Genomic DNA, 15,000 nt, shown 5'->3' on the forward strand with positions numbered 1-15,000 from the left:
GTGATGTGTTCTACTGGTTTTAATTTTTTTGGCAACAATACAAATTAGCGCCGCCTGCTGTTATGGAGATGTCACTTCGGTGTTTTCCGAGGCACTTTTTTGACCCACTCGGGGAGACTGATCAGTCCAACTGCCTTTACTGCCAAAGGTCGGCCGTCTGGTTGGTGTGTAACTGCCTTAACACTGAGCCACCTAGTCCAAGTGGCTTTATTGTTCCCAATTTGGACAGATTTTATTTGCATCTAGTAGAAAGGCCCTTTGCTTACCTTTAGTTTCTTCAACACCACTGGCATCCACTGAAACAGAAATAATGTAATTATTACCATTTTATTTGATCCAATTTGCATTCAAATTCACACACCTCCCTCTCAGACTTGCTCTGTCAGTAGTACTTCAGTCTAGTTATGTTTAATTAGCAGACACACACACACACACACACACACACACACACACACACACACACACACACACACACACACAATACCTTCGGTTTTGGGAGAAACGACTTTCATCTCACCTGTCCTGTCAGGAGACGTGACTGAAACACAAACATGCAACCGCTCTTGAGAAATGCAAAATAATTGAAGGCATTTTGTTAAATACAATTTAACCATGTACATAGTTAAACACAAATAAGGATTTAATTCATTTATGAATTCAGTGGAAACATTACCATACGTGTTGTTGACATTAAGCGTTATATTCTCTGCCTTCACATTTGTAAACTGAGGTGTGCAGACGACACCTCCATGCTGGGCGGTGACTGCTGGTCTTCCTGCTCCCCTCTGAGTTTCAGCTGATTGAGAATAAACAAAATAATCAGGAACCATAACTCATCAACTCCTGAACTGCTAGAAGGGTTCAGATGTGCTTTGTTGTTAGAGCTGATTTAGCAAAGACCTGAAGGATCAAGAACAAAAAATAAAGCTTGGTACAGGGTTTCTGCAGGTTTTACCAAGTCAAATGTATGACTTTAAGACCTTTTTAAGACCTTTATGAATACAATTTAAGACCTATATCACAACATAAAAGTAAAACAAAATGCAGAGTCACAAAAGTACTTGTTGGAGAAAGCCTATTTTGGTTTCACCTAGTGCTTGTCACCAAACACATGTATAAATGAAGTTGGGTTAAACTTGAGGAAGCTGTGAAGCTGCTCGTTGTTATACAACACAGTTCATGGCTGATACTCGGTTAGCTTAAAGGAACACGCCGACTTATTGGGAATTTATCTTATTCACCGTAACCCCCAGAGTTAGACTAGTCCATACATACCCTTCTCATCTCTTATTGGGACTTTATCTTATTCACCGTAACCCCCAGAGTTAGACAAGTTGATACATACCCTTCTCATCTCCGTGCGTGCTGTAATGCTGTCTGACGGCTCCAGCGGCATCAGGCCAGCACAGAACCTGCAGGTGAATGGTTCCAGTAATCCTACTGCTCCCAATAATAATAATAATAATAACGCCAACATGTTCCTACATGTTGTGATTTATAGAGTCACAGCGTGTACAAAAAACAACGTAACATGAGACACAGCCATCTTTTAACAGTAAACAATATTCTCAAGCGGAAGAATATAGTACTTGGGCGGAGCGATATGCTCGCAGCAAGCCTGTCTGAGAATATAGTTCCCGGTTTGTTTACAGTTAGAAGATGGCTGTGTCTCATGTTACGTTGTTTTTTTTGTTACAAATCACAACATGTAAATAGGAACATGTTGGAGTTATTTTGTCACTTTTGTCACAATTGGGAGCAGTAGGCTAGTTGGAACCAGTTACCTGCAGGATCTGTGCTAGGCTAAGCTAATGCTGGAGCCATCAGACAGCGTTACAGCACGCACGGAGATGAGAAGGGTATGTATGGACTAGTGTAACTCTGGGGGTTACAGTGAATTAGATAAAGTCCCAATAAGAGATGAGAAGGGTATGTATGGACTAGTGTAACTCTGGGGGTTACAGTGAATAAGATAAAGTCCCAATAAGAGATGAGAAGGGTATGTATGGACTAGTCTAACTCTGGGGGTTACGTGAATAAGATAAAGTCCCAATAAGAGATGAGAAGGGTATGTATGGACTAGTCTAACTCTGGGGGTTACAGTGAATAAGATAAAGTCCCAATAAGAGATGAGAAGGGTATGTATGGACTAGTCTAACTCTGGGGGTTACAGTGAATAAGATAAAGTCCCAATAAGAGATGAGAAGGGTATGTATGGACTAGTCTAACTCTGGGGGGTTACGGTGAATAAGATAAAGTCCCAATAAGAGATGAGAAGGGTATGTATGGACTAGTCTAACTCTGGGGGTTACAGTGAATAAGATAAAGTCCCAATAAGAGATGAGAAGGGTATGTATGGACTAGTCTAACTCTGGGGGTTACAGTGAATAAGATAAAGTCCCAATAAGAGATGAGAAGGGTATGTATGGACTAGTCTAACTCTGGGGGTTACAGTGAATAAGATAAAGTCCCAATAAGAGATGAGAAGGGTATGTATGGACTAGTCTAACTCTGGGGGTTACGGTGAATAAGCTAAATTCCCAATAAGTCGGCGTGTTCCTTTAAAGTATTCATAGTATGCTCATTTTCAGGTTCATAATTGTATTTTGAGGTTGTACCAGAATAGGTTTATATGGTTTAAATTTCAAAAAACAACATATTTTTGTTGTACTGCACACTGCTGCAGCTTCTCTTTTCACCCTGTGTGTTGAGCTCTCTGTTTTAGCTACAGAGTGAGACACTTGTTCCATCTTTGTTGGGAGCGAGCCCTGACAGTACCTAGGTAAGGACTACTAGCCAGTCAGAAGCAGAGTATGAAGGCGTGTCTTGACAGTACCTAGTGTTAACCTTTCCTGAGACTCGTTACCTCCAGGGCCGACGTTACAAGGTAAATAACGTCGGGGTTAAAATCCCGTTACTGGTGAGCGAAAGAATGAGCTTGGCTTTTAGTCTGGAGTTTTATTTTGAACTCATACACTGTGTACAAAACTTAACTTATTTAACCAACTCTGCTCCGTCGCATTCCCCGTCTGCTTTCTTCCTTCCTTTTTTTTTCTGCCCCCCTCTTTTTGTTTACACATGCACGGCGCTCTCTTAAAGGAGCCGCAGCACCATTTTACAACACTACCCCCACTCTGGATGGATATTACAACTTAATTCCACTCCAGTAAAATAACACCTTTCTGTAACAGGTATACAGCCCTCGTTTGCAATAAGTCCACCTCAGTGGGTCAGTATAGGCCTAATCAGTATTTCACAGTCCATTACTACGGGGCAATAGTCACTGGTGGCGTTTCTCAATGGACAGAGGCAATCCTTCTAGCGGCGTAAACATGTTGTGGTAGGGCATGCATATTACACAAGTCACAAGGTAACCTAAATAATATAGGCGACCGAAGCATCTAAATGATAAAAAGAAATAACTGGATGGACCCAATAACTCCTAAGTTTTTTTTTAGCATGAACACATGTAAAAAAACAACTGTTAGCTACAAGCAATATAAAAATTTCACCCTCATAACTTTTTTTTAACTGAAAAGTTATCCTTATTTTTTTTAAATTGTCCATGAGTCCAATGAACTTAGTGAGACACCCACTCTCCAAACCTGGCTGGGGGTCTTTGTTGACGACCTGGCCTTTGAGAACGATGAACCTGTTGAGATGGTTCCAGTCCGCCACCCCCACTATCCTGAGGGTCCTCAGCGGAATGACGGGTGGGGGACAGTGAGGTTACCGCAGCCGGTGTGTCCCCTGCTTGGTTCAGGATGCCACAAGAAGTCTCCTCCACGTTCGTCTTGGAGAACAGTCCGACGAGGTCTGGGTCTGCAGTATCTGTGTCCAAGGCTGGGGGTGACACCTCCACAGGTGTCCAGCCTTGAGCAAGCTCCTTGGCCCAAGAGTTGTCCAGTGAGTCACGGCTGCGATAAGGTTTCAACTGGTCATGATGAACCACTTTCGCTTTGGTCTTTGGCCCTTTTTGAATGCGATAGACTAGGTCATCCAGCTGCCCTAGGATGAAGAATGGCCCCTCATATGATGGGAGGAACTTCCTGACTTTATTTTTTACTTTCCTTGTACCCTTGATGAGATACCACACCGTATCTCCAACTTGATATTGCGCGGCGGCAACAGTTCTTGTCATACTGTCTCTTTGCACGTTCCGCAGACTCGCCGAGCGCATCCCTGGCGATCTGATGTGCCAGCTCCAACCGTTCACGCAGGTGCTGGACATACTCGGGGCGTAGGGACAGTGTCAGAGTCAGGGGCAGGGCGGTTACCAGGTCCACCGTTCGCTGACTTCCCTGCCGAACATCATGTAGTTTGGGCTGAGACCAGTAGCACTGTGCCTTGTTGCTCTGTAGGCCATGACTGCATAAGGAATCATGAGATCCCAGTCCCAGTGACAGCGCTCAGCTGTTGTGGCTAGGATCTTCTGCAAGGTGGAATTGAACCGTTCCACCTGGCCATCAGACTGTGGTCGGAACGTGTAGTATGTGTCTTTTCAATGCCAAACAGTGTGCACATTTTCTGGAATACTTGGGATTCGAAATTCCGACCTTGGTCGCTGTGCAACGCTCTGCGGTGCTCCATAACGGCACACCCACTCCGAGGCAAGCACTCCAGCTACACTTTCGGCCTTATCATTTGGCAGGGGAAACCTCTACCCATTTTGTGAAGTAATCCTGTATCACAAGCACATAGCCGCCAGACGCTCTGTCTCATTCAGTGGCCCCATAATGTCCAAAGCGACCCGCTCCATGGGGGCTCCTACCCTGATGGTCCCCATAGGGGCCTGCGGTGTCTTGCGGGTCTGGCTTTGGACGCACAGCTGGTGCAGGTCCGACACCAGAGAGTGACATCCTCCCTCATCCGGTACCAGTAGAATCGAGTTTTACGGCACGCTCAACACCAAAATGTCCACCAATTGGTCCATCATGCATCTGCCTCATGACATCAGGTTGGAGGACACGTGGTAGCACAATTTGTGGATAAAACTGGGTGTCATCCAGACAATAGAACCGCCTGACAAGGATTCCATTTCGGATGTAGAGCCGCCTCCACTGGCTCAATATGTCTTTGTGGCTGGACTGCATGGTGAGACTGCAACCCATGTGGGCCGCTCTCCACCAGCCTCCATCCAAGCCCTGATAGGTGCAATGTCAATATCAGCTTCCTGTGCCTGCTGCAGCTCCTCCGGGGACCAACCACAGAAAAATGCAGCCTCACTGGTCTTAGCCACATTAATCTTCTCTTGGGGTTTGAAATTTACCCCACTGGACTCTCCATTGTCGGGGCTAACGAGCCCTCTACCCCCACTGGACTCTCCATTGTCGGGGCTAACGAGCCCTCTACCCCCACTGGACTCTGACTCGCCTGGCTGATGACAGAGTCCAACTCACATTGCACCGCTTGGTGGCAGACGGTCTTTGGATAAAGGGGGGGTCCTGGAAGCTTACATGGGCAGGATTGGCGACACGGCTGCCTGGAGAGGCTGTCGGCATTGTTGTGCAAGCGGCCTGGACGATGGATGATCTCAAAGTCGTATTCACCCAGTTTCTCCAACCATCTGGCAAGCTGACCTTCCGGCTCCTTCATCTTTGTCAGCCAACGGAGACTGCTATGGTCCGTGACGCACCCTAAAAAGGACCCCAGGAGGTACTGTCGAAAATGTGATGTGAACTCCACTACGGCTAACAGTTCGCGCCTTGTGGTACAGTAGTTCTGTTCAGTTTTGGACAATTTGAATGCACGCCAGCACACGTTCCCTGCCCTGCTGAGCTTGAGACAGGACAGCACCAATGCCAACGTCACTTGCATCAGTGTCCAGTATCATGTGTCCCTGGTCTAAAGGGTAGCCCAGAACTGGCGCGGTGGTTAGCAGATGCTTGAGTCTGTCAAATGCCTCTTGACACTCCGGCCGTCCACTGGAACCGAGCATATTTCTTGGTCAGGGCGTGGAGGGGCTCAGCTACCGTGGCAAAATCCCTCACGAATCGTCGGTAGTATGATGCCAGGCCGATGAATTGACGGACCTCCTGGACTGATGTGGGTGTAGGCCACTCCTGAACCTTCTGTACTTTGGTGGGGTCCGTGACCACCCCTTGTTCTGAAACTATGTGACCCAGATAGGCCACTTCACGGCGGAAGAGGCAGCATTTTGCCGGCTTCAACTTCAGGTTGGCTTGCTGCAACCTTTCAAAAACTTGGTCAAGACGCTGAAGCATCTCCGACACATCCCGACCCAGTACAATTATGTCGCCCAAGTACACAAGGCACGTCTCCCACTGCAGGCCAGCCAACACACGGTCCATCAGCCGTTGGAATGTAGCTGGAGCGTTACATAATCCAAACGGCATGACATTCCATTCAAACAGCCCGTTCCTGGTGCAGAAAGCAGCTGCTCGGCGGGCTCGGGGGGTCAGCTCAACTTGCCAGTATCCAGAAGCAAGGTCCAGCGTACTGAACCATTTGGCAGTGGAGAGGGTGTCCAATGTGTCCTGGATACGGGGCAGCGGATAAGCATCCTTTATTGTGCAGTCGTTAAGTGCTCTGTAGTCCACACAGAGACGGTACGTTCCATCCTTTTACGCACCATCACGATGGGTGAAGCCCAGCTGCTGTTGCTACAACGGACCCTCCCAGCTTCCAGACTCTGCTCCACTTGTTGGTCAGCATCCTGCTGCTTTTCCCATGCCATTCGACGTGGTGGCTGCTTGACAGCAGCTCCTGGCCGTGTCATGATGTCATGCTGCACCAGGCTCGTGCGGCCAAGATCGCTAGGTCCAGTCGAGAATACACCGCCGTGGGTGCACAGCAGCTGGGCTAGCTGGAGCCGCTCCTCTCGGTCGAGCTCTGCTGCACTCTGGTTGTAGAGCTCGTGCAGGTGCTGGGGAACAGTAGGGTGCTCTGACTGCCTGGCCTTGGCTGTAATGTTGGCCCGGCTGAATGGCTTCTGCAGGTTGAAGGAAACCCGCAATAACTCCCCGTTTTATGGTTACAGCTGTATTCCCAGGATTGAAGATGGAGAGGCACGCTCTTAAAAGGTTGAGCTTCCACCAGCACCGGGCGACTAGCACTTTGTGTTTCTCTACAAAGCCTTTGGTGGGGCTCAGCATCACTTCCCCTTGTAGGTGTTCTTTAATATCGGTGTTACCTCTTATAACATACTCCAATCCAGCCTCGACCACCACAGTCCGGGCGACTCTCACCGCGTCGTCCTTGGTCTGCTCATGGCGTGGAAATATGGCACCTCTTCCCCAAACAGTACGATGCGGCTATTTCCAAAATCGAGGCGTGCTTGGGCCTGAACGAGGAAGGGATGGCCGAGGAGGGCCTCTTCACCAGCAATGTCCGCCACCAGGAAAAGCACGCTCACCTGTCGGTTGTTGATCTGGGACGGGAATGTACGCCTCCCCAATGACAGGAACATCACCAGGCCCAACCCCCAGCAGTGTCTTTACAGTCGATGGCTGAAGTGATGGTCGAGCATTTGAGTGGATGGCGTTATAATGGTGCAGGGCAAAACACTCCTCCGCGCCCCACTATCCAGAACAGCACAGATCTCCAGTTCCTGAATTGTCAGATGAATGCTCATTTCCTGACTATGCGCTTTAACGTGGAGCACAGTGGGCTCTGAGCTCTCATGGGAAACTGTTGGGGGCTGACCTCTGGTGGTCTTCCTTGGTGAAGGGCAATTCCTCTTCATGTGACCGATGCCTGAGCAGTTGTGACAGTGAATTTCTTCCCATTTAATGTCCTTATAGTTTTTACGCGGGGCTGGTGTGCGTTGAAATCCACAGTGTGCGTTGTTGTTAGTCACAACGGCACCTGTCACCCCACGTTCAGCTCCTTCCCTGACCATAGCAGTGCGTGGTTTCTGCTCTACCAGGCTGTGTAGCCCTGAATGCATGAGGCTGGTGACATGTGATGCTGCTCGCCTGGTGGTCTCATAGCGACGGGCAATGTCGTAAGCTTGAGCTAGTGTGTGGGGCCGCTTTTCCAACAACTTCTGCACAATCTCTCTATCCCCTATTGCATGAGTGAAGATTTCAACACCGATGGCATCCTGCTCTTTCTCGGTCCTGTCGCTGTAAGCCACTGACACTTTGCCGTATATGTCATCTCGTAACTCATGGAGAGCCTCGTCTGGCATGCGAACGCGCTGTCTCAGTTCAATAGCCACTGCAGCAGCATGCTCTGAAGAGGGGCCATAAGCAGTTTCGACTTCCTCCACCAGGCGGCTGTAGTCCCACTGATGTGACCGTGGATTCCTGTGGACGATTGCCCCTGCTGCACCAACCAGGCAAAACTTTAATTGGACAGCCCTAGTCTTTTCAGTCCAGTTATTTGCCTTGGCACAGCTCTCAAATCGGTGTAGGAACTCCTTCCACGGTGTGGTGCCATCATACTGGCCGGGACGTAGAGTGGGGACTCTTTCTCTGTAATCGTAGTCATCCTCACTCTCAGATGAAGGCTGACGTGTAGGATTGGGCCAGCAAACACGTGATTTACGCTGTTCACACTTGGGGAGAGGGGGCTCAATCTGTATTCCTGGATTATCATTTTGCTGCAATGTATCACCAGGGTCATTGTCTTTGAGTGCATTACAGCCAGGTGTGTGCCACTGTGAGCCTGAAAGGCATGGGGATGACAGGAGACAGGAGTGCTATGAATGAAACTCCCTGGGTGAGCAGGGCCAAAGGGGTTTGTACTGGGCATTGCAACAGTTGCTGCTAATGGCACTGCCGGCTGCCTACAAACTTCATCCGTATGCACGTGTGAGCATGGGTCTCTGCAGCGCACGCCTGTCCCACAGTCTCTTAACACATCATTTTTGAATGGATTAGTGTCTGATAACTTCAATGGTTGAATGGGGATATAGCTTATTTCCACTTCATCCACGGCAGTCAGTGACATGGAAGGGTTGGAGTAGCTGGTCATTTCCCTGAACATGTGTTTACTTTCAGCCGCAAGACGCTGACTGGAGGCTGCCATCTTGGCTATCTTCTCATCAAAAAGAGAAGCAGGCACGGTTATGCTAACTCCTCCGGTTTATCTCACGGTTATTTTTAGTGTATGCTCACCACTGCTGCTCTTGTTGTACTTTTGTCGGTCCCTTCGTGGTCGCCAGTGTTAACCTTTCCTGAGACTCGTTACCTCCAGGGCCGACGTTACAAGGTAAATAACGTCGGGGTTAAAATCCCGTTACTGGTGAGCGAAAGAATGAGCTTGGCTTTTAGTCTGGAGTTTTATTTTGAACTCATACACTGTGTACAAAACTTAACTTATTTAACCAACTCTGCTCCGGTCGCATTCCCCCGTCTGCTTTCTTCCTTCCTTTTTTTTCTGCCCCCCTCTTTTTGTTTACACATGCACGGCGCTCTCTTAAAGGAGCCGCAGCACCATTTTACAACACTAGGTAAGGACTACTAGCCAGTCAGAAGCAGAGTATGAGGGCGTGTCCTGACAGTACCTAGGTAAGGACTACTAGCCAGTCAGAAGCAGAGTATGAGGGCGTGCCATGCTAGCATCTATAGGCGAGCATTATAACGTGTGATGCACGTTATAGTACACCATAATTAACTTGTTGGAGAATGGAGTCACTGACTTACTTGGAATATATTTTTTCAAACTTTAAAAGTACACTTTGTGACTCAGGGCTTCCATACTTACAAGAGAATACAGCAGCTTACCTTTGCACTGAGAGGAGGGAGTTCCTCTGTTCTCTGGAGTCTTTCCACCATCACTGACATCCACTGACTCTGTGTGGAAATGTGTAGTAACAACACAGTCTCACTCCCTACTCGTCAGATGTATGACACCTGGTCAAGGAGCCCTGGGGTCAAGTTTCAATGAAAGAGACGTACCCTTGATGTTATTTATCGACGTGGGGGTCCATCAGAGAGACATTCATGTTAATCCCTCACCGTCGGATATCGACGAAAGAAAAACATGCCCCCCCTTAACTCAAAATCTGTGACAGTGTTAATTTGATATTTTTATCCCAATAACCGCTGTTTTAATCAACATTATTCGCAAGATATTATTAAGATATTATCATGGTTTATATGTATTTCTTTTAATGTTATTATTTCGGTCTATTTAGGCCAGGAAAGCTGGATTGCTTTTTTCTTTATTTATATTTTTTAAACTATAACGCTACATCTATCAACAGTTATTTAGATGTTACCATGGTATTTATTTCTTTATTGTAATATCATTTAGGTGTTATTACCGGTGAAATATTACAGTTTATGCTGTAATACAGAACATTACGATATAGCCGAGCTAGACGCATTCAAAGCCGATATCCCCCAATGCAATGCGGCCATTCATTTCAAAGAATCGGGCAGCGATCAGCTGGTCTTTAACGCCAGGATCGCTTCAATATACATATATACAGTCAGTGGCCAGTATCACTTCAATATACATATATACAGTCAGTGATCAGTATCACTTCAATATACATATATACAGTCAGTGGTCAGTATCACTTCAATATACATATATACAGTCAGTGGTCAGTATCACTTCAATATACATATATACAGTCAGTGGTCAGTATCGCTTCAATATACATATATACAGTCAGTGGTCAGTATCACTTCAATATACATATATACAGTCAGTGATCAGTATCACTTCAATATACATATATACAGTCAGTGGTCAGTATCACTTCAATATACATATACAGTGGGGGAAATAAGTATTTGACCCCTTGCTAATTTTGCAGGTTTGCCCACTTACAAAGAATGCAAAAATCTACAATTATAATCATATGTACATTCTAACAGTGAAAGACAGAATCCCAAAGAAAATTCCAGAAAATCACATGAATCATCATATGAATTTATTAAAATTGATAACCTTCTGATGAGGAAAAACAAGTATTTGACCCCCTGGACAAACAGCAAGTATTCTGGCTCCTACAAGCCAGTTAGTCTTTCTTTAAGACACAGCCCCAATCCGAACCAATTATCTACATCAAATACACCTGCCTCACCTCGTTACCTGTATAAAAGACACCTGTCAACACCCAAACAACCAGCATCCAACATCACCACCATGGGCAAGACCAAAGAGCTTTCTACGGACATCAGGGACAAGATTGTTGATCTGCACAAGGCTGGGATGGGCTACAAGAGAATCGGAAAGCCACTTGAGAGAAAAGATCAACTGTCGGTGCAGTTATCAGGAAATGGAAGAAGCACCACACCACCGCCAACCTCCCTCGGTCTGGGCCTCCACACAAGATCTTGCCTCGTGGGGTGTCCCTGATCATGCGAACGGTGAGGAATCATCCCAAAACCACAAGGGGGGAACTGATGAATCAACTGAAGGCAGCTGGGACCACAGTTACAAAAGAAACGGTTGGTAACACACTACGCCGTCATGGATTGAAATCCTGCAGCGCACGCAAGGTCCCCCTGCTCAAGAAGAAACATGTACAGGCCCGCATGAAGTTCGCCATTCACCACCTGGACGACTCAGAAGAGGCCTGGAAGAAGGTGATGTGGTCAGATCAAATCAGCAAGGGGTCAAATACTTATTTCCCCCACTGTATACAGTCAGTGGTCAGTATCACTTCAATATACATATATACAGTCAGTGGTCAGTATCACTTCAATATACATATATACAGTCAGTGGTCAGTATCACTTCAATATACATATATACAGTCAGTGGTCAGTATCACTTCAATATACATATATACAGTCAGTGGTCAGTATCACTTCAATATACATATATACAGTCAGTGATCAGTTCAATATACATATATACAGTCAGTGGTCAGTATCACTTCAATATACATATATACAGTCAGTGGTCAGTATCACTTCAATATACATATATACAGTCAGTGATCAGTATCACTACAATATACATATATACAGTCAGTGGTCAGTATCACTTCAATATACATATATACAGTCAGTGGTCAGTATCACTACAATATACATATATACAGTCAGTGGTCAGTATCACTTCAATATACATATATACAGTCAGTGGTCAGTATCACTTCAATATACATATATACAGTCAGTGATCAGTATCACTACAATATACATATATACAGTCAGTGGTCAGTATCACTTCAAAATACATATATACAGTCAGTGGTCAGTATCACTACAATATACATATATACAGTCAGTGGTCAGTATCACTTCAATATACATATATACAGTCAGTGATTGTATCACCAGCAACAACACGTTGCTCAGTTTTGTTCCAGTAAGTTATGAACCATAATAACGTTTAAACAAAAACAAACGTGGAAGTGACGTTGAAATTACCCCTCCTCGTCTGTGAAAGAATGTTGCACGGTGTACGTGAGAATTTACACAATAAAATACTAATATTGAAAAAATAGTGTTTTATGCACTTTGATTTGCCTTATATATACTATATAAAAAACCTACAGTTGAGTGTTTAGAAATACAGCCTAATGGCTTGTTTGGCTAATGTGCATGTTTCGATTTGTACTGTTGTGAACAACAATAAACTATGTACAAAGAGAAGCATTTTTTATTTTATTTTCCATGCATAATTATTTAAAAATGCAATTTTCAAATTTTGCATGAATATTAATAGCAAAATCTAAAGGGGAAAAACATATATTTAGTATATTAAGATAATCAGATTCTTGCTGAGGTTTTTGTTCACAGAGAGAGATGTATGTAGCTTTGTTTGGGTATGTGTACATATACAACATGTGTTTTGGCATTTTCGGCACACTTCTACCTCAGCCTATATATTGCACACAGACAAAACTCAAACATCTCATTGAACCATTTCACAAGCCGAGAAAAAGGTTTGTGACATGGGTGAGAGGATATCAGAGGTCATAAATGATGAACCAATCAATGGGCTCTGCTCCTAAAGGCACCTTGGTGTTCATATGGACATCTTTGGCTGGAAGGCCCGTGTTAAAAGTGTGTGTTATCATTTAGAGCAGACACCCACGGTGAATCAGATGGTTTATGTTATACAAGGCTGCATTACAGAGAATTTTATTATGACTCTCATGAAGGTTGTGTAGAGGAATAGAAACCAGTCTCTCCAGGCAAGCACACAGAATATGGTCTGATCTTTATTCTCCATGCCAAGTATGAGCTCTTATCCTCTGGCAGAAGATATGGGTAAACTTAACATTTCTTAACTATAAAAACGTTGATGATGATATAGGCCTAATTTGGACCTACCTCAATTAAAACTTTAAATAATGTTGCTTGAGGTTGCAGGTGTTGTCCAACAGCTTCATGATATGATGCAAATAAGGTTGTGTGTTGCTCTTGTCACTGTTTGTGAAAGATGAGCAATGGATTGTTGCTGTGTGATGTGCTTCAGTCTGACTACATATCACTTTGTTTATGTTATGTATGTTGTTATGTCAAGTGTTATGTGTGAAGCATTTGAACTCAAGGCAAATATCCCTCTGAGGACAATAAAGTATCTCCTGCTAAGTGGTCTCCATGATGTGTGAAAATTAAAACGTTGTCGTAGGACTATAGCCAACACATCGTTGGAAAGTTCTCAACCTGGAGAGGAACATATGTCAGTCTGAAGAGGATACATTACTCCTGCTTTGAAATATTGACCTCTGAACCTTGAACCCAGTCCATGTTTGAAGGCTTGTCATTTAGCAACAGAAGGTTCTACACACATAAAACCAGCTGTTATAGAAAGCGCTGGACCTCAGCTGTCATGTAGATATGGTCACCAAATTACCTACTGTAAGCACTGTCAAATATGGTAATAAGCTATTTCACCTATTTAACGATTTTATTTTTAAACTCTGATGACACCAGTGTGTTCTCCATCCCAAAAAACCCCAGGGTGTATCCAAAATTATACACTGCCAACTTCTAATTTTGAGAAATATACCAATATACTTTAAAACTACAACTCCTATAAGAGACGCCACATTAGCTGTTACAAAGCCACTGTACTTGTAGTTTTTCCGGGGTGGGTGGGGGGACTCGTTCGGCTCCTCTTTCTGCTGTCTGCCGTGAAATAGCTTGATTCCATTTCAGATTGATGCCGCCTGCCGGCCGGCCGAGCACACAATATATGAGACAAATACATGAAACTGTTTTTTATTATTAGAACTATCTTTATTGTTTAACTCCTCAAATACAACGTTAGAAAAAACATAAATATTATATATATATATATATATATATATATATATATATATATGTATATACAGAAGCAATACTGGCATTAAGACCTGCTGATCGCTGCCCGATTCTTTGAAATGCAAATTGCATTGGGGGATATCGGCTTTGAATGCGTCTAGCTCGGATATATCGTAATGTTCTGTATTACAGCATATACTGTAATATTTCACCGGTAATAAGACCGAAATAATATTATTAAAATAAAGAAATGAATACCATGGTAACATCTAAATAAATGTTTATAGATGTAGCATTATAGTTTAAAAAATATAAAATAAAAAAAAAGTAACCCAGCTTCCCTGGCCGAATTAGACCAAAATAATAACATAAAAAGAAATACATATAAACCTTGATGATATCTAGTGAATAATGTTGATTAAAACAGCGGTTATTGGGCTAAAAATACCAATAATAACTGTCACAGATTTTGAGTTAAGGGGGGGTGTGTTTTTTCTTTTGTCGATATCCGACGGTGAGGGATTAACATGAATGTCTCTCTGAAGGACCCCCTCGTCGATAAACAACATCATGGGTACACCTCTCTCGTTGAAACTTGACGCCAGAGTTCATTGGCCATGCGTCATACATCTGACGAGTAGGGAGTGAGACTGGGTTGGTAGTAACATTTAAATTATCGTTGATGAATAACTGTCATAAACAGCAACATCACTCACCCGAAAATGTACTGTTACAATTAAATTAAATTAAATTAAAAGACAAACAAATACTCCTCACAGTCAGTCAACCCATTATATACAGAATGTCACTGTGATGCAAAGCACTCTTCATTCCCCAGTCTTTCTGACTGAAA

The 15,000-nt window shown here is 44.4% G+C and overlaps 1 protein-coding gene and 1 pseudogene across 1 annotated transcript in view; one reads left to right on the forward strand and one right to left on the reverse strand.

Moving 5' to 3' along the window:
* LOC114546103 (zinc finger protein 721-like) overlaps positions 1–15,000 on the forward strand; it is a 1,066,380-nt gene that overhangs the window by 334,494 nt on the left and 716,886 nt on the right. The gene's annotated exons all lie outside the window — the stretch shown is intronic.
* LOC114574034 (NACHT, LRR and PYD domains-containing protein 12-like) overlaps positions 1–15,000 on the reverse strand; it is a 46,955-nt pseudogene that overhangs the window by 31,659 nt on the left and 296 nt on the right.

Source organism: Perca flavescens, chromosome 19 (assembly GCF_004354835.1).
Source record: "Perca flavescens isolate YP-PL-M2 chromosome 19, PFLA_1.0, whole genome shotgun sequence".
Lineage (NCBI taxonomy): Eukaryota > Metazoa > Chordata > Actinopteri > Perciformes > Percidae > Perca > Perca flavescens.